This window comes from Cupressus sempervirens, chromosome 1 (assembly GCF_028749045.1).
Source record: "Cupressus sempervirens isolate cs-2001-9-10 chromosome 1, ASM2874904v1, whole genome shotgun sequence".
Lineage (NCBI taxonomy): Eukaryota > Viridiplantae > Streptophyta > Pinopsida > Cupressales > Cupressaceae > Cupressus > Cupressus sempervirens.
Genome location: NC_143118.1, coordinates 388,904,746 through 388,925,392, shown reverse-complemented (window position 1 = coordinate 388,925,392; position 20,647 = coordinate 388,904,746). Strand labels below are relative to the sequence as shown.

Here is a 20,647-nt window from a genome sequence, read left to right as displayed (position 1 = left end):
TTCAAAATCTCACATCTAACTTTCAAACAAAAACTTGATGTATGCCAATTTAAGAACAAACAAATAATAATTAAAACAATAATTCAACAATAAGATAAGAGATAACATATCAATTCTAATATCTAACAAAATTTAGCATCGCTTTCAAATTTTTAGAAATTATTACAAATATAAAATAATAATTAAAAAAATAATTCAATGATAAGATAAGAAATAACATATCAATTCTAATATCTAACAAAATTTAGCATCGCTTTCAAATTTTTGAAAATTATCACAAATATAAAATAATAATTCTCATTGATCTTTTAATATGAAAAATGATGATAAATTGACATTTAAAAAATTCAAAATAATGACTTGTTGACTAAATATAGGTAGTGATCATTTTAGAAATTATCCTTAAAGATAGGAGCACTCAAAGTAAGGAGCACTAAGAAATATCACAAATATAAAATAATAATTAAAACAATAATTCAATGATAAGATAAGAGATAACATATCAATTCTAATATCTAACAAAATTTAGCATCGCTTTCAATTTTTTAGAAATTATCACAAATATAAAATAATAATTCTCATTGATCTTTTAATATGAAAAATGATGATAAATTGCATTTAAAAAATACAAAATAATAACTTGTTGGCTAAATACAGGTAGTGATCATTTTAGAAATTGTCCTTAAAGAAAGGAGCACTCAAAGTAAGGAGCACTAAGAAATATCACACATACAGATTGAAGGGATACTGTTTTCCCTCCACAATAAGAAAATTCAACATTGGCATCATCTGATCTCAACAGAACCTAGGGACAATTAAACATGAAAACCGGTGTCAATACTTATCATCCTTCACAAGGATTGAGAACCAGTATAAGTGGTCAGAATATTGTGTATCATGTCGTCAACATCACGCATGGACGAGCCTTTGTCGATTCCATCTCCACGGTCCATTACTGCTCTTCTGGCAGCATCTCTCATGGCCGCTGCTCTTTCTCTCAGTCGCCCGCCTCTCTCTTCCGACATCAACATCTTCACCGTCCTCTCCACCTTCTCCTTCCCCAATTCTCCCTCACTTCCTCTGCACATCTCCACACACACGCCGACCTCCTTTAGAAGCTTCGAATTGAAGTATTGCTCGGCTGCGATGGGCCATCCAATCATGGGAACTCCCTGGCTTAGACTCTCCAATGTCGAATTCCACCCACAGTGACTCAAAAATCCTCCCGTCGAAGGATGGGACAAAATCACACACTGGGGCGCCCATTTCTTAATAACCAGTCCCTGATTCTTGGCCCCCATTTGCTCTCTGAATCCATCCAGAAGAAACTCTGAGGAAAACTCTGCAGTCAATGGCACCCCAAGCGGGGGCCGTGATGTAGAGGCTAGTGGAATGTTATGATTCCTTCATAGTTTAATAACTTCTTTCCTTCTTTGTTTGATAGAAACTTTCCCCTTCTCCAATCACTGATCACTCTTGGACCCATTCCGCTCTATAGACCTATCAAAGGTCAACTCCGAACACTTTAGACTCCACTAGACTCCACATACTAATGTCTATACTGTTGGAAATCTTCCTCTCATGCAACAATGCATATTTGATCATATGTATTATGACTGTCCTCGGAATACTATTGCTTCAACTTCTTCCAAAGACCTATCCACTAGAGTCAATATCAATGGACCCACTATTCCTTATCACAAATTAGGATTCTCTAAAGATCCCCGTACAACATCTAATCCTTTCGCAAAACTCCCTTAACACATTCATGAGAAAATTCATCACAAACCGCCATGTCACTGCCCCTTAGATAGACCCGACAACAGTCATTCATAACTTTTGAACCAGGATTTATTTGCTCAATCCAACCGTTGATATTTGGTACAATTTGTCTCTCTCCAACATATCCAAAATTTGGCAAGATCCAACTGTTAACTTTGGAGAAATGACCCCCGCACTGAACTGCAATTTACTGAGACAAGTATTCCTTCCTCCTGCGACTATCCAGTCACTTCTCTACCCTCCAACATGACCAACCTCTCTTATTCTCCTGCAAATGGGGTTCATTCCTTCATAATCATTGTTAGAAAATTATATTACAAGTGTGGATCCATCCCCAAGAAACAATATGTACAAAAGGGGATGGATCTCATGAATCCATGACTGGCATTAAAACAAAAATTAGAGATTTCTACAAAACAATCAATCTTAATGATTGAATCTGGTATTAAAAATCACTTGGAACTAGATCTAATGGAATTTAAAAAAATCATTACACATCTATCTCCAAATCAATAGGTCAATACAACATCAAAAGACTTCAAATTTGTAAGAAAGCAACTATTATTAATTCCAATATGGACACAGTCCGTACAATCTAAAACTCCAACTTCCACCACTGTACCCTCATGCCTTTTGAGGCTTACATATACTTAAAATAACTCCCTTAACCGATCCAAAGTAGTTGGATCCTCTAACAAAGCAACTAATCCTTATTTGACCATTACTTTTCAAATATTTAAATTTTAAAACTTATTTAAATAACTTTCTAGACTTTAGGACTTCAAAGTTTTTCCATGACTTTGTCAGGGTGCCTTGCACCATACTCCCAAGGATCAAATCAATCCAAGTCCCTTGGATTGGGAGTTTCTTCCATTTCCTCCAATCTCTGTCCACTTCTTTTTGAGGACCTACAACAAAAGAGTATCCCATGTTCATGTGTTCCATGCCCCTGAAATCAAACATTATGTGCTCATGCCAAGCATTAAATCTGTTAGTCTTCATGTTTATATTCCCATAGATGTGTGCAAAAGCAAAACTTGCATGGTGAACACTATCAAACTCCGACAATCCTGTCACAATAGTGTTAGAAACAAAAATAAACAAGGTTTTGTTATGCACCAAAACATATGTTTGGCAAATTGCTCCCTCCATTAGATTCACTATTTCATCTTCCTCCTCACACACTCCTTGTGAGATTTTTTTCCTTGTAGAGAAATATGATTCCAAGGTCTCTCCATGACCATCCTCATGCCCCTGTCCTAGGCACTCTTCCACTACACCACCCTTCATTTTCCATTCTTCAACTATGGCATCCAACTCATCCCAAAAATTTGTCTTTTAATCAAGTCCTTGTAGACTTGCTACTCCACCATCTTCAACACAATGTTTTACCTCACAATCATCCTCTAGAACCTTTATCTCAGTAGGTTCCCTTAGCAACTTCCTCTTCTCAGTCAGCCTCTTAATGGGCCAAACAATATTTCTTGTCATCTTCATGTGCCAACTTGTGGCATTCTTCACCATCTCTGTTTCCAAGAGTCTAAACTCTTCATCCCTTAAGGTCCCTGTCATCCTTGAGACCTTCTTCAATTCATCTTCCCTATGCCATCCTTCTTGGTACTCAAACATGTCATCTATGGCTTGTTTAATAGCCCTATCTTCTCTATTTTTAACAGCAGCATATAAGGGACACATGACTATCCCAACTTGGATATCTCCACCCATACATTCACTCATTACCCTGGTATCTTCTACAATCTTCACCTCTATCCCTATCTTTTCGTCTTTTTGAGCCTCTCCTGTTTGTGGCTCACCTATCACCATTTTCACTGTCCTATCATCTTCATACCCTGATTGCTCTTGGTTCACCTTCATAGGCTTCTCTGCTTGCTTTCTTGGCTCTTCACATGAACCTTGCTCATCCACTACTCTCTCCTCCAGGATCTTTATTGGATCTACAACTCCTTGTGCCTTATCATAGGCCCGATGTATCAAATCAATTGCTATCTTGTTGTCCACCTTGTCTTCTTCTTGTTCCCTTTGTCCTAGGAACCCCACTCTTTCAAACAAAAAATTTGTTGGCATCCTCCATGATGCTGCTTCTTCTTCCAAAGATCTCAGTATAACTTGACTTCCACCATGCTTGAAGGTGTAACTATTCAATGCCCCATCATATAATGTATGCTTCTCTACTTTCCATGACCTCCCAAGGATCAAATGGCATCCTACCAATGGAATAACATCACATAAAACAGAATCCTCATAGGTTCCAATGCTGAAAGGAACATATACTTGCCTTCTAACCTCAACTTGGTGTCTATCATGCAATCCTTGTACCATGTAAGGTCTTTTATGCACTAGTTGTTGTAGGTTCAACTTCTCAACCATCTCAATTGAAACAAAATTGAAAAATGAGCCACTGGAAATGACCATTTTGCAAACCTTACCCATACATCTGCATTGTGTTCTAAATTTTGAGTATCGATGAGTCTCAAAATCTGTAGTCATGATGGCTTCAACTTATTTTACCCTTCAATCTGACTTCCTCTACAAACTAAGATCCATCCAACTTTGAATCACCACCTTGGAATACTCTTAAAGGATAATTCAACTTCAAGGTTCAACAAGGGATTCTAAGTCTTCAAAACCTTGGTTTGCCTTCTGCTCTTCTCCCAAAGAATCTTCTGTGCTCTGATACCAATCTGATGCAGAGGCTAGTGGAATGTTATGATTCCTTCATAGTTTAATAACTTCTTTCCTTCTTTGTTTGATAGAAACTTTCCCCTTCTCCAATTACTAATCACTCTTGGACCCACTCTGCTCTATAGACCTATCAAAGGTCAACTCCGAACACTTTAGACTCCACTAGACTCCACATACTAATGTCTATACTGTTGAAAATCTTCCTCTCATGCAACAATGCATATTTGATCATATGTATTGTGACTGTCCTCAGAATACTATTGCTTCAACTTCTTCCAAAGACCTATCCACTAGGGTCAATATCAATGGACCCACTATTCCTTATCACAAATTAGGATTCTCTAAAAATCCCCGTACAACATCTAATCCTTTCACAAAACTCCCTTAACACATTCATGAGAAAATTCATCACAAACCGCCATGGCACTGCCCCTTAGATAGACCCGACAATAGTCATTCATAACTTTTGAACCAAACTTTATTTGCTCAATCAAACCGTTGATATTTGGTACAATTTGTCTCTCTCCAACATATCCAAAATTTGGCAAGATCCAACAGTAAACTTTGGAGAAATGACCCCCGCACTAAACTACAATTTACTGAGACAAGTATTCCTTTCTCCTGTGACTGTCCAGTCACTTCTCTACCCTCCAACATGACCAACCTCTCTTATTCTCCTGCAAATGGGGTTCATTCCTTCATAATCATTGTTAGGAAATTATATTACAAGTGTGGATCCATCCCCAAGAAACAATATGTACAAAAGGGGATGGATCTCATGAATCCATGACTGGCACTAAAACAAAAATTAGAGATTTCTATAGAACAGTCAATCTTAATGATTGAATTAGTATTAAAAATCACTTGGAACTAGATCTAATGGAATTTAAAAAAATCATTACACATCTATCTCCAAATCAATAGGTCAATACAGCATCAAAAGACTTCAAATTTGTAAGAAAGCAACTATTATTAATTCCAATATGGACACAGTTTGTACAATCTAAAATTCCAACTTCACCACTGTACCCTCATGCCTTTTAAGACTTACATATACTTAAAATAACTCCCTTAACCGATCCAAAGTAGTTGGATCCTCTAACAAAACAACTAATCCTTATTTGACCATTACTTTTTAAATATTTAAATTTTAAAACTTATTTAAATAACTTTCTAGACTTTAGGACTTAATGTTTTTCCATGACTTTGTCAGGGTGCCCTGCACCAGGCCGGACTACCCAGATGAAGGGCTGCCCACTTGATTCCAAACCAAGTGCCAACTCTTTCATATTCGACGCAGAGATCGTGTTCTGCGAGCCGAAGGAAACGTAGATCACACTACGAACTTTCTGAGAATTGAGCCACGGCAAGCAGGAAACCGCATCGGTGGTTGCATCCTTACCTTGCAATAACTCATCAGACATAACATGGGATTGAGTGGAAGAGAGAAACTCTTGAGGAAGGAGAGGGCCAACCGCCCAGACAGGCCTGCCGGTGGATATTCTGAGATGTTCCAAATATCCGTTCTCGAGCTGTTGGAAGGAGTTGCATATAAATCCCCAGCTGCGCATATTGCGGGGTAACTGGCGAGCCTGAAACAAGCTCCAGGGATCCGTTCCTGTCGCCATTTTTATATTAGTGGGAAGCTGAGATCGGTGCAGCGAAACGTGAGGCAGATCTGGGAGGGCGAACTCTTCCGAGTGGGTCTTTGTGTGGGGCAGATGATTCCACATAGAGTAGTAAAGCAAGGTGCCATAGACGCCGCAGGTGAGGAAGAAGATTCTGGGTATTCCAAACGTGTCGGCGACGTCTTGGGTCCAGCCGAGGAACATGTCGCTGATGATGCAGAGAGGGGCGCAGCCATCTTCTTCCGAGATCTTACGGATCAGATCTTCGAAATGGGGCTGCAAATGCTCTGCGGCTTCCATGAAAGTGACGAACTGCGAATAAGGCAGCGAATCTAAGTTCTCAGTACGCGGTGTTAAGCCATGATCGGCACTGGAGAAAGGGAGCTCCGCCAGGCGAATGTCAAGAGAGGGGTCAGATTGAATGGTGGGTGCTAAGGCGTGAATGTTGAATGGTGGGTGTTGACGGTGGTGATGGTGAATCCGGTTCGAGAGGCGAGGAGTTTGGAGAGGTGAAGGAAGGGAATGATGTGGCCCTGCGCCATGAATGGAAACATCACCACATGACGCCTTTGGATATTCTCGCCCCATGGAATTCTGGAATCAGATGCAGATGGAGGGGCCATTGTAGATTGGATTGCACTGAGCGGCTGAAAGGTGATTACTCTGCTTTGCGAATCCTTTCCGGGCACAGAATCAAACGGCACTGGTAATGTGGTCCTCGTTTCGTCAAGGATGAACTTTTTGTGGCATTGAAGGTATACAATTAATCATTTTGGGTCGGCACATGACGCACCCAAGTACGTGAGTAAAAATATTCCTACAGGACAACTGTCAACATTTTATATGTCGGCCAAAAGCCTTTATGGATTAAATTCGTTGCAAATGCGACAAATATGACGTTCTAGATGATGGTTAAAGTTATAGTTAGGTTGGGGGTTACGCTTGTGAATATATTTTAGCTAGGATATTTATTTCGTCCATCTTATTTTTCCCATTTGTCTCTTTTTTGACTCTTATTAGTTCCATAAATATATGCTAAAAAAAAATCTTTATTTGACTTTAAATATGTCTTCAGCGTATCCATTGCACCCTAAGATGCGATTGTTAGTTTTGTTTTGTTTAAAATAATATCTTAATAACTAGGTAAGAACCTACAATACAATGGTAAATTGTGAGCTTCTTATTAGGGAGGTCAAGGAATTGAATCTACATGAACTTAATAATTAATAACAATTAATCGCAATACATAATGATAATTAATCTTAACTTCAACCACTTAACAATTAAAAAAATGAATCCCTTTATAACTTAGATATTTTTATTTTAATAAATTTAATAAATTGATATAAGCATTGTTTTCTTCTACTTTTATCCATCAACATACACTTTACAAATATTTTAAAATTCAAAAAATTAATATTTTATAGTATTATTGGCTGATAGGCTTTTCCTATGAGGTTGCTTACAACTAGAATTTGATTCATGCTGAAAAATCATTATCGGTAAATGGTTTCAGACTATACAATCTTAATTATGTTGAATGATTAAAAGTATATTTCTTTTTTACCACAATCTATCATCATGGAATGATTTGAATAAAGATTTAGTTTACTAAATCTTTCATCATTTATGTTAAAACTTGTTATCATGTTCAATTCAAATTCTAATGCCCCTAGAATGATTTGAACTAAATCTTTCCTATCATTTACGGTCCATTTTTTACGTCTGCCGATAGACTTTCCCTTCAAAGTTAGCTCCAGCCAGAAATCGACTCACATCGAAAAACTCTCGACTGAAATGATTTCAGATTAATATATTTTTGTCTAATCTCGTGGATTTGATCAAATATTAAAAAGTGTATTATATTTTACAACTCCTTTGATAAAGAGTTGGTGATTAATGACAGGGAGGGCTCGAGGTGAAAAGCTAGGAAATTGATTGAGAGGAACATGCCAATAAAGTGACAGAGAGCGACATGAAATACCAATGCATCCGATGATCTGCAGAAGAGATATCTTGCGCGTTGCAGATCGTCATAACCAATTCATTTCGTCGGTAAGATAGTTTTTCACCACAGTTCAAATTGCATATTTAGAGTTTCATAGGCGCTTGGGTTGGATATTAATTGAGACCATGACTTGCATTTAGATGAGAATTAAAGGCCGCACGCTGGAGTATTTGGCCATGAATCACTCTATATTGTGGATTATCCTCTCTCACAAATCAAAAAGTGCACATTTGCTAGTATATTGTGGATTCTCCTTTCAAATATTTTTATTTTTCTTGACATGCCAACTCCACGTTCAAGCACTCTTCAGAGCTTCAATGAAGTTTTCTCAATTGGTGTGGGTTTTTTGGTATGTTGCATCTGTGCCCACTGCCCACCATGAACATCGCACATTTTTACAGATTTTGAATTGGACTCTCCAAACTTATTCATCACAGTGGGTGATTCGTGTCGTGTGCATACACAACTCCATTGGAAGACTAGTTCCTCTGTGAAGACTATATGTGCGCTCGTTTTATCTCTTGAAATAGTTCCTCTGTGAAGACTATAATGTGCTAGAAATTTTCTCACCCTGTGGGCAGGTAAGTTTATGGTAATTTTCTTGTTCTTTGTACATTTCTGAAAATTCTTCAATACTTCCAAACTCTTTCCGTCCCCAATTATATTGATTTGATCTTTTGAGATGAGAAAATTCCCTATCTTGTGAATAGAGGTCTTCAAATGTTCATTACTTGCCTTATTCTGATTTACAATTCCTGATTTTATGTGTGTGGTTGAGGTCAAATTGAGAATTAAACTCTATATTTTTTGACCATTATGATTCATGTCGTTAAAACTATGTATGCCAAAATGTGATTGTTACTATTAATCCCATGGAATAGCTTACCAGTTGTTTATTATTACTATATCGGTAATGGAATTTAGTGCTCTTCCTATAGAAAGAGAATTTTATCCAGACTAAAAATGTTCATTACTTGCCTCATTCTTGATTTATAACTCCCAATTTCATGTTCATTTTCTTATTTGGAATGTGTATGAACTGATGTAGTATTTTAGTACTTCTTTGAATGAATTCTATCAGGTGGAAAATGAAGATAAATTTTTATTTTCTATCCCTGGTGATAAAATTTAACACACTGACTTTATTTTCAACTTGTTAGCAGATAGGTTTCTCCTTTGGAATTTGTCACGCCTCACCCTAGAACCTTTTTTTTTCTTGCTTATGTGGCTATGTCGAGTTGGTCAAAATTAAGACTTAATTAAAAGTTAAATGAAAGTTAATGTTTTAAATTTCTAATTGAAATGAATTATGATGATGGATATGTATGAAATATTACATTCAATGATGTTGTTATTTGATGTAATCATGATGTGATGTTCATAGTTCTGATTCAGTTAATGTTATTCTTAAAAGATGATGCAAACAAGTTGTTAATAATGATCGATACTGACTCCTTGTTATGGTTGTGAGTGTTTGAGTGGATGCAAGATTGTTACGACGGAAGTGTGGTCGAGGTAGAGAAGGTTAGCCTCCTAGAAGGGGATGTGTCGGATGACCATGTGACCACACACTTCACTTAGGATTTATATGATGTTAGAATATTGTTACTATGCATTACTATGTTAATTTTTAGATATTAGAATGAATGTGGAAATAACATTTTATTTAAATAAGAGATTTTGAAATAGGTAAATATAAATCTAATTACGAAAAAGTTTGATCTAATGTTAATTGAACATATTGTGGATAGCATTAAGACTCTTTTTAGGAGCATTCTTTACTACCACTTTTTATAACAAAAGTGACTATATATGCTTTCTTGTGAAACCAATTGTTAAAAAAAAAATGTTGAGATGTTCTCATAAAAAGACATTTTGTTAAAAAAAAAAAGAGAGGATATATTTTACCTTTTTCGCATGAGTGCTAAAGGGGCAGTTAGGTCAGTTACCATCGAATGGTGAATGGAATGTGTTAATATAGGTTTCTTTTGGGAAAAGAGAGGGGGCAGCACGAAGCAAAAATGCAAGGGACGGAGAAGGAGGTTGAAAGTGGCAGATTGGAGGCCACGGATTTAGGGCAATAGTCAATGTTTCAGACAAGCATAAAACTATTTAGGTTCTTCCGTATGTCTTTCCTTGCCTACGACTTACAATTGCAGGTGTATTCATACGAAATGAACTGCTTTATGTTTGAAAATACGTAAATATAAACTCTGTTTTCGCATTCTTGATGATCTTCTGAAAAAATGCAATCTTTAGTGTCATATTTTACTGATTAAAAAGAAAGGAGGTATTAAAAATATCTTAAATTGTACCAGTAAATTAAAAACTAAATTGGGGTTTTAGAGCAACCATTTGAGTCATAACAATGGCAGTGAATATGAGAAAAGAACCAAAATACCTTAAAAATTTATACTGCTTCTTGTTCTTTTTCTGTGTGTTTTTCTTTTATACATTAGATCAGACCAATGGTATGATGGCACCACCCAGACTGAACTAGAAACCTTCAATGTGTTAGATTGATGTGATAACCAACTACACTATGTGATACATTTAGATCAAATCTTTCCTTAATTATGGAAGTTTTTGTTAAGAATGGATTGACCCCTGATGTTTTTTGTACCTTCCAAAAACATTATACTGGAACTGGAATGTTAGGAGTAGACACATTTTACATTTTGCTATGAGTACATTGTTATTGACTGGAAAATGTTAGTACCCCTCTAAACGTTACTTAATAGGATAAACCAGAGGTATTAATCCATAAATCAAGAAGTCATGATGTCAGCAACTCTGTAGGGTCTCCTCAATATCCACATAGCTAGGTTATGTTTTATTTTAATATGTTGAACTTCCTTTTATTCGGTTGCATTACTGAGGTACAACACAACTTGAAAGCTAGAGGATTAATCTTACAACAGTGAATGCGTGTTTGAAACTTGTTTGTTTTTCTCAGATCATTACCACATTTAGGGTAAGTGATAAAGTTGGAATCTTTATAACCTTTGAACATTACCCCCACCATTACATTTTAGACTATCCTTGGTCTATGAGTAACTGGAATTTTATGTAAAACATCAACCAACTTACTAATAGCATGAGCCTACTAATTCCTAATTCCTTAAACAATGCACTTGGAAATGTTGTTTTCAACTCTTACATATTGAATCGATGAATAATCAGTATAACGTAGTATTTTGAATGAATCAGTACTTTTAAATTGACTAAACCATGTAACCACAAAAGTCTGAAGTGTATAGAGTTTTCCAGTAGTATTGTGAATGGCTAATATTGAGCGATAATTTTGAATTTATATGTAAACTTGATGGTAGCATTAACAAGTATATCCCCTCATGTCGGGTGTAATGTAGCGATTTATGGGACAAATAGGTGGATATCTTCATGTTTAGTTTCCCTATCTGCCAGTATTGTAGAATGGTTGCATTCTATTTTTGTTTCTTCTATAGGTAAATCTGGGTTGAAAGTGCTTGGCCAAGCCATTTTATTCTTCTAAATATTGCATATGTGACACATGGTATGGCCACAAGATCTAAACGGAAAGTTGGGTCGAGCACTAGTGCACGGGTTGAAGAACCTAATGAGAGGTTGGATCAAATTATGGCACTATTAACCCAACAGGGGGCTTTGTTACAACAACAAAGTTAGCGGATGGACAACCTAGAGCAAGGGGCTCGAGGTAGACAAGCCGAAGAAGAGGCCAGGAAGCGTGAGGAGGATAAACACTCTAAAGCCTTAAGTAAGTAGGAAGAGGAGCTAAGGAAGAAACGTGAAGATGAGCAGATGGTTGAAGCTCTTAGGAGGTCTGAAATAGAGCAGAAAGCGTAAGCTAACCGTCAAAGTTCTCTCCTTAATTCTGATAGGATTAAGATAGTTGCTGATTTGAGCAAAGATCTCAAGAAGGTAACTCCACCCACCTTCCATGGAAGAGCTTCTGGAGAAAATGCAAAGGCTTGGATTACTAGCATGGAGAAGTACTTTCTAGTGCAAAACTACATTGGGAAATCTAGAGCAGTATGGGCCACCTATCAGCTAATGGGTGAAGCAGTCAACTGGTGGGAGAATGTTATGGCTAAAAAGAGATTCCAACATGGAGAGGTAACTTGGGAGGAATTCTTGCAGTTGTTTCGCAAATGATGGTTACCTCAGCTTTATTATGACAAGAAAACAATAGACTTCTATAAGTTAGTACAAGGGAACATGAATGTTACTCAATATCATGAGCGATTTTTCCATTTGGTGAAATATGTTCCATAGTATCAACACGATGAACTCTTTAGAACACAGAAGTTTGTAATGGGCTTGCGACCTAAAATTTATAGTGAGGTTGAGATGCAGGAGCCTGAAACCATGGACTTTGCATTATGTAAAGCCCTTAAGCAAGAGTAGAGGTTGAAGGATGCTTCATCCTATAAATCCTTCAACCAAAACTAAAGAGGAAGTTTCAGGATAGCAGGACATATCAGGATAACAAAGGGTATCGAGATGATGGAGCAAAAGGAAAGGAAAAGAAACAACAAATCAGGAACATGAAAGACAAAGGACACGAGAATTTTGATAGGAATAAAGAAAATTGGAACAACAATCAAAATTTTAGAAATGGTGGTGGCAGGAATGGAAACAACCGAGGAGGTCAAAATAGAAGAATGCCTAGGGGAGGCTGCTACATATGTGGAGGAAACCATTATGCTGCTAAGTGTTCACAACAAATTGATAAGAAAGACTTTCCTTAGCAACACCGTATCCATGTAGCAATGGATCACTGATAGGCAGATTATCAGGCCACTCCCATTCAGATGACTAATACACTTTTCAGTTACCCTATTTCTATCTTAATAGATACTGGTGCTACTGAATGATTTGTAGATCCTAAAATATTAACCAAGATACCTGTTAGGGCTAGTTTTATGGTAGAACCATGGATTCTAGAGTATGGTAATAGGGCTGAATGCAGGGTAGAGCAATGCTTATCTTGTAGCAAGTTGGAACTTTCTAGTTTCCGAACTGAGGTCAACTTGAATGTAGCACCTCTAGGCTCATATGATGTCATCTTAGGTATTAATTGGTTAAGTGAGGATAAGGCCTTGGTGGACTATCGAGATAAGGTAATTAGATGTCTTGATGACTTAGGTCATTCCTTGACACTAAATGGTGTCAAATGACCTTTGGAACTGAGGCAAATTTTAGCAATGCAGTTGAAGAAGGCCAAAAGGAAGGGGTGTCAGTTATACATTGCCCATATTAAAAATCTGGATGAGACTCCACCTCAAATAGAGGATCATCCTATTTTACAAGAGTTTAGAGATGTATTTCCAGATGATTTTCCTGAATTACCCCCTAAAAGGGAGTTTGATTTCTCAATAGATCTCATACCAGGAGTAGAACCTCAATCGAAGGTTCCTTACTGCATGACATCTACAGAAATGTATGAATTGAACATTCAGTTACAAGAACTTTTAGATAAAGGATTCATACACCCTAGTGTATCACCGTGGGGAGCTCCTGTAATTTTTTTCAAGAAGAAGGATGGTACCTTAAGGTTGTGCATAGATTATCGTATGTTGAACAAAGTGACCATAAAGAATCGGTACCCACTACCTAGGATTGATGAACTCTTTGATTAAATGAAAGGGGAAATCTTATTCTCCAAGATTGATTTGCGATCTGGGTATCACCAACTTCGAATCCGAGAGGAAGACATACCTAAGACTACATTCAGAACAAGATATGGCCATTATGAGTTTGTAGTCTTACCTTTTGGACTAACAAATGCACTAGCTTCTTTTATGAACCTGATGAATAGCATTTTTAGAGATTGTCTTGATAAATTCATGGAGATATTTATTGATGACATATTAATATACTCCAAGAATTTGGAAGAGCATGAAGAACACTTGCGGATAGTGTTGCAGTGATTAAGAGACAATAAACTTTATGGGAAACTCTCTAAGTGTTCCTTTTATCAAAAGGAGATCGATTATTTGGGACACATTTTGTCAGCCAAAGGCATCGCCGTGGACCCTGCAAAGATCAAAGCCATCCTTCAATGGCCAACTCTGCAGAATGTTAGTGAAGTTAGGAGTTTTATGGGACTTGCATGATATTATAGGAAATTTGTTGAAGGTTTTTCCTGCATAGCAGCACCAATTACATCTCTTCAGCGTAAGAGAAAGAGGTTTGTGTGGACAGAAGCATGTGAGAAAGCCTTTCAATTACTCAAGGAAAAACTTACTCCAGCGCCTATTTTGATTATTCGAGACCCAAATGGGTATTTTGTTGTCACCATCGATGCCTCAAGGGATGGACTTGGGGGTGTTCTGATGCAAGATGGTAAAGTTGTGGCTTACAAATCCAGGAAACTCAAATCTCATGAAGTAAACTATGCTCCTCATGATTTAGAGTTGGCTGCGATAGTTCATGCCTTGCAGATGTGGCGACACTACCTATTGGGAAGGCCATTTGAGCTAAAGACTAATCATATGGGGTTGAGGTAAATTTTCGCTCAACCAAATCTAAATGCTCGATAGAGACGATGGCTCAAATTCCTCAGTGAATATGATTTCGGCATCGAGTATATAAAGGGTAAAGAAAACAAAGTAGCAGATGCACTTAGCTGCAGAAGACGTATCGTTGCTATCTCTACATCTCGAACACACATGAGGGAGTATATCCTCCAATATCTTCCTGGGGATACTCGTTATGAATGGGTAAAGTCAGTCTTGGATATGGATGTTGTTGATCCAAGATTTGACAACTATTCTTTGGATGAGGATCTTCTACTTAAATATCAAAACAAGATTTATGTTCTTGATCGTGAAGGATTGCAGAAAATTATACTTGAGGAAATGCATAACACTCCATTTTCAGGGCATCCAGGGGTAAATAAGATGATGGCTGACTTAAGGCCTTTGTATTTTTGGCTAGGACTCAAGAGGGATGTGACGAAGTATGTAGCCCAGTGTTTAGAATGCCAGCGTGTTAAGGCTGAGCATGCTCATCCAGCAGGTCTTCTGTACCCCCACAAGATTCCACAGTATAAATGGCAGGTTATTAGCATGGATTTTGTATAGGATTTACCCATGAATCGACAGAGGCATGATGTTACCTTAGTCATAGTTGATAAGTTGATGAAGGTTGCTCATTTTATTCCTGGTAGCCTGAAGGACAAATCTCCAGTGTTGGCAAGGAGGTTTGTTCAGGAGATTTTTCGACTGCATGGTATTCCTGAGACTATTATTTCTGATAGAGACACCTGGATGACTTCAAGGTTTTGGACAACCTTGAATGATGCTTTAGGTACACGTTTGAATTTCAGTACAACATACCACCCTGAGACTGATGGTCAAATAGAGCAGGTGAATCAAATATTGGAAGATTTACTACACATGTACTGTATGGATCAGCAGTACAAATGGGATGAATATCTTCCATTAGTGGAGTTTGCCCATAATAACTCTTATCAATCATCTTTGGGTATGGCCCCATTTGAGGCTCTCTATAGAAAAAGATGTCAGACTCCTATCAATTGGGATAACGTTGAGGACAGGATTATTGTAGGTCCTGAGATGCTCAGAGAAATGGAAGAACATGTATCTCTAATCAACATTCGGTTGAAAGAGGCAGCAGATCAACAAAAGAGTTATGCAGACAAGAAATGCTCTTTCTACCAATTTCAAATTGGGGATAAGGTGTTTCTCAGGGTTAGGCCACAAAAAAGTTCAATCTCTTTTGGCAAGAGTTCAAAGCTTGGCCCAAGATTTGTTGGTCCGTTCAAGGTTCTAGAAGTCATCAACCCAGTTGCTTATCGGCTTGCTCTTCTGCTTACTTTAGCCCGCATTCATAATGTTTTTCATGTATCTTTGCTTAAATCCTATCATCTTGCTATATCTCACATTCTTGACTGGTGTGCATTACAAGTATAGGATCCAGGGGTGATGGTAGTTCAGCCCACCCGAATCATTGAGCAACGTACCCTTAGGGTACGAGATAGGGATGTACTCCAGTATAAGGTCCAATGGGACCAGTTCAGGGTGGATAGTGCCACTTGGGAAGATGCTGATGATTTACACAAATCATTTCCCCATTTTTTTAAAACTATTTAAAACTAGATACATAATAGTTTTGGTATGTGTAAAAAAAAAAAACCATTTTTTTTGTGCAAGACATTGGGACGATGCCTTTTCCTAGTGGGAAAGGATGTCACATCTCACCCTAGAACCTTTTTTTTTCTTGCTTATGTGGCTATGTCGAGTTGGTCAAAATTAAGACTTAATTAAAAGTTAAATGAAAGTTAATGTTTTAAATTTCTAATTGAAATGAATTATGATGATGGATACGTATGAAATATTACATTCAATGATGATGTTATTTGATGTAATCATGATGTGATGTTCATAGTTCTGATTCAGTTAATGTTATTCTTAAAAGATGATGCAAAAAAGTTGTTAATAATGATTGATATTGACTCCTTGTTATGGTTGTGAGTGTTTGAGTGGATGCAGGATTGTAATGTCCCCTTTCTAGCATTCATAGCATGATGTTGTCGTTAGCCTATTTCCCCATAGTCTTGTAGGCTAACTAGGACATTAAAGGGGCTTAGAGGCCATTTGGCCTAGATAGTTTCAGTTGATAGTCTTTCTGAGGGGTTCTAGGGCAACTTTGGGCATACTTACTATTTATAGTAAGTCATCTTGGACATGGCCGGACATTCAGTCACAGTGGTATGTCGATGGTAATTGTTTAAAATCGACAAGAAAACTTATTTATCATTGATAAAGCCATTTTATAAAGTTAAATTTAAATATTTAACTTTATTAATGCATAGACTATAGTTTGTGGGAGATATTTAAATTAAAAGAGTTCCCTTTATTTTTATAACACAGACATAAGGTACATAAAGGGAGTTATGTTTTATCCCACATTGAGAAAATGAAGGATTGAGCTCTTGTGAGAACACTATAAAAGAAATGGAAGAGCTTTTTTTTGTATGCTTGGATGAAGATTAATGTTATGTTGCTGGATATCTGATTATTGAGCTTGGAGGACGGAATCCCTCTTTGCTAGCATTCTCTTCGCTGTTGGAAGACATAGTCAGGAGGATCAATGGTGTTTTCACTTCAGGAAACACACTGGGTTTCATTTGGGGCGTTCGCATAAAGAAATTTACAAGGGTTTGAGGTGCAGATCTGAAGTTAGTTATTGCTATAGTGCTGCATGAACAGTATTTTTGCTACAGTCGGCATGAACAGTATTTCGCTATAGTATGGCGTGAACAGTGTTGGTATCAAGTTTACTTGTTTTTTTAGCTGATTAAAATTTTGGAAGGCTGCCGACTACATCTGCAAAATACTACGGCAACTAATTCCAGGTTTCCTCTATCAATTTTGATACTTTGCATAATAATTGTTGAATACAAGTCTGAATAGTTGTTTCAGCCTTTAAGGCAGCTATAAGTGCACATCTAGATTTAAAAATCACCCTTTATCAGCAGATTGAAAGAGTTTCCAGATTTTTCATATATTGTTGAATGTGTGCCAAGTGTTTGTGAAAATGTTATGATGGGTATTACGCATTTTAATGTCAGTTCATAGTTGTTCATAAATCTACTCATTGGAAAGCAATTTATTGAGGAAATCAGCTTTATGAGTTTGCATACAAAGTGTTTGACAATATTCCTTAAGTTAAATTTTTACAAGTCAAAGTTTCAAATAAGGGGAGGATATTACAGTGGTATCAGAGCTATAAGTCCTGCCATCCTATGGAGGTCTTATAGGAAATTTGGAATTGGCAGATAGAGGAGAAAGTGTTTGATGAAATGTCAAAACACTAAAATCAGAGCATTTATGTTTGAGCATGCGACAGGGGCCTTATAATTTCCACAATACCAGAGCAAGACAAAGTAGGAGTTCAGACCTACAAAGCAAACGGTCTAGTTCATCCGTACAGGGGGGTATAGAATCCAGTTATACAGACACAGCGGAGGTATTCTTTGATCAAGACAGCAATATGGGTGACCGATATGACAGGAATACAAGATTAGGTGGAGGCGGGAATGCCAGTCCAGAGCCTGGAGAGGAAAGATTCTTACAGTTATTAGAGACCTTGCTACAGGGTCAGCGAGTAGTAGAACAAAGGGTACAGGAACAGAATCAGAGATTGGATCTTATGATGCAGATGATGGCTCGTCAAATGGGGTTGAATGCTAACATGGGTGGAGGAAATAATCAGAATGGTAACAATCAGAATGGAAATGATCAGGATGGGACACATAATGGAGATGAACAAGTTAGGAACAATTTCGGTCATGCACCCCAGCGAGCTAGGACAGTGAGTTCAAGGCCCATGATTCCTACATTTCCTCCTAGAGCTCCAGAGCATCTCGTACTAGAGCCCCAGATTACTGATATACAGGACTAGTTGAGGAGAGATTGGAAAGCTGGAGGGCCAAATTTTACTACTGCAATTACCTTTAGGGAGTATATGGATGTGCAGATGAAACATATGCCATGTGGACATGACAAGAACCAGAGCTATGAGCTATGGAAGAAAGTAGGGAGACTTGAGTTACCATATTATGATGGCTCAGGAAAGTCTACAGCAAGAGCTTGGGTTCAAAATCTTGACACATACTTTCAATTGAACCCTATGCCCGAGGAAGAAGCTATTAAGTACCCAGCAATTCATCTAGATGGGTTAGCACACGAGTGGTGGCATCATGGTATGGTCACTATGGGACATGCACACATTACCTCATATGTGGAGTTTACAGAGAGGCTGATTGAACGCTTTGATAGGAAGGATCCAAAACTCCATTTCAAGGAGTTAGCTCAGCTTAAACAGTGGGGATCATTGGAAATATACATTTTAGAGTTTCAGAAACTTGCAGTGTTAGTAACAGATGTATCTGAACGAAGGATACTAGTTCTATTTATTGATGGGTTAGCTGATCCGTTGAGAGGGTGGATTAAAGCTCTCAACCCTCCCACTTTTCAGGAAGCCATTAAGAAAGCTCATGACATGGATTCCTCTTCATCTTCAAAAAATAAATTCCAGGCAAAGAGTTTCCCTTCAAGGAAAGTTAAGGATAGGAAACCTTTTCATAAAGAGGTTCAGCCAGCTAAGGAGGAAAGTAAGAGGTTGGACAATGAGACACTTAATGATCTCAGGAAGAAGAAGCTTTGTTTTCATTGCAGTGAGCCTTGGGATTTGTCACATAAGTGTCCATTGAAAGCAAAAGCTAAGCAGATGGAGTACTTTTCAGCCGAAGAGTCAGTAGATCTTCAAACAAGATATGTTTCAAGTTTAACTTCAGGTAACTCTTCTTCCTCTGATGATTCAAAACTCATAGAGCTCTCCTTGATTTCTTTTATTTCTAAAGGCCTTGATTCAACTTTCTCATGTGTAGCAGGAAATTGAATCACATCTTTCTTTTCTTCTATTTGTTTTGGCTACATTGTAATAGAAGAAGATTTAATTTCTCTAAAAATAACACTACTTGAATAAAATACCTTTTGTTCAATAGGATTCCAAAGCTTGTATCCTTTCACACCATAGTTGTATCCATTGAAAATACATTTAACAACTTTGTTATCTATCTTTTTCTACTTCTCCTTTGGCATATGAGCATATGCTTTGCAACCAAACACTCTTAGATGTCTAAGTGAAGGCTTGTGGCCTGACCATGCTTCCATTGGTGTCTTATCAACAAGAGCTAATGTAGGAGACATATTTATTAGGTAGCAAGTAGTGGCTACAACTTTGGCCCAGAACTTCTGTTCTAGTCCAGTACCACTTAGCATACTCCTAACCTTCTCCATTAGGGTCCTATTCATTCTTTCTACAACTCCATTTTTCTGTGGAGATTATGGAGTTGTCTTCTCTCTTTTTACACCAAAATCTTTACAAAATGTGTCAAAATCATTGGAGCAAAATTCACCACCATTATTAATTCTCAAACATTTTATTTTCTTTCCAGTCTACAACTCAACCATTGCTTTAAATTCTTTGAAACAACTAAAAAATTCAGCTTTACTCCTAAAGAAATAAACCCATGTTCTTCTATTGAAATCATAAATAAAAGAAACATAATAAACTTGATCTACCAATAGAAGGAACATCAATTGGACCAAATATATTCAAATGGATTAGATCCAAAATAAATGAGGACTTATGAGAACTTGAATAAAACTAAATGTGGTTTTGTTTACCATAGATACAATGCTCACAAAAATCAAATTCAAGATTGCAGTCATTCAACCCATTAACAAGGTTCTTATTTTTCGAGGTTCGTAGACTATTCTCACCTATGTGGCCGAGTCTTTGGTGCCATAACATGGTATTCTCTATAGGAAACTTTGATTTGGTAGATAGAGTACTCTTGGTTACCCAAAAACTATGACCATCTGTTGAAAGAGAAACCCTATCCTTTTCCAAAAAAGTAGTCATCGTCATAGTCTTATCAGAAGTACTATTACACTCAATCATGCATGCATCAAGCTAGTACAATGTA

General features: G+C 37.3%; 1 pseudogene; it reads right to left on the bottom strand.

Moving 5' to 3' along the window:
• Nucleotides 1-851: 851 nt before the first annotated feature.
• On the bottom strand, nucleotides 852-7,065 carry LOC149577924 (UDP-glycosyltransferase 92A1-like; annotated as a pseudogene).
• Between the last annotated feature and the right edge of the window lie 13,582 nt (nucleotides 7,066-20,647).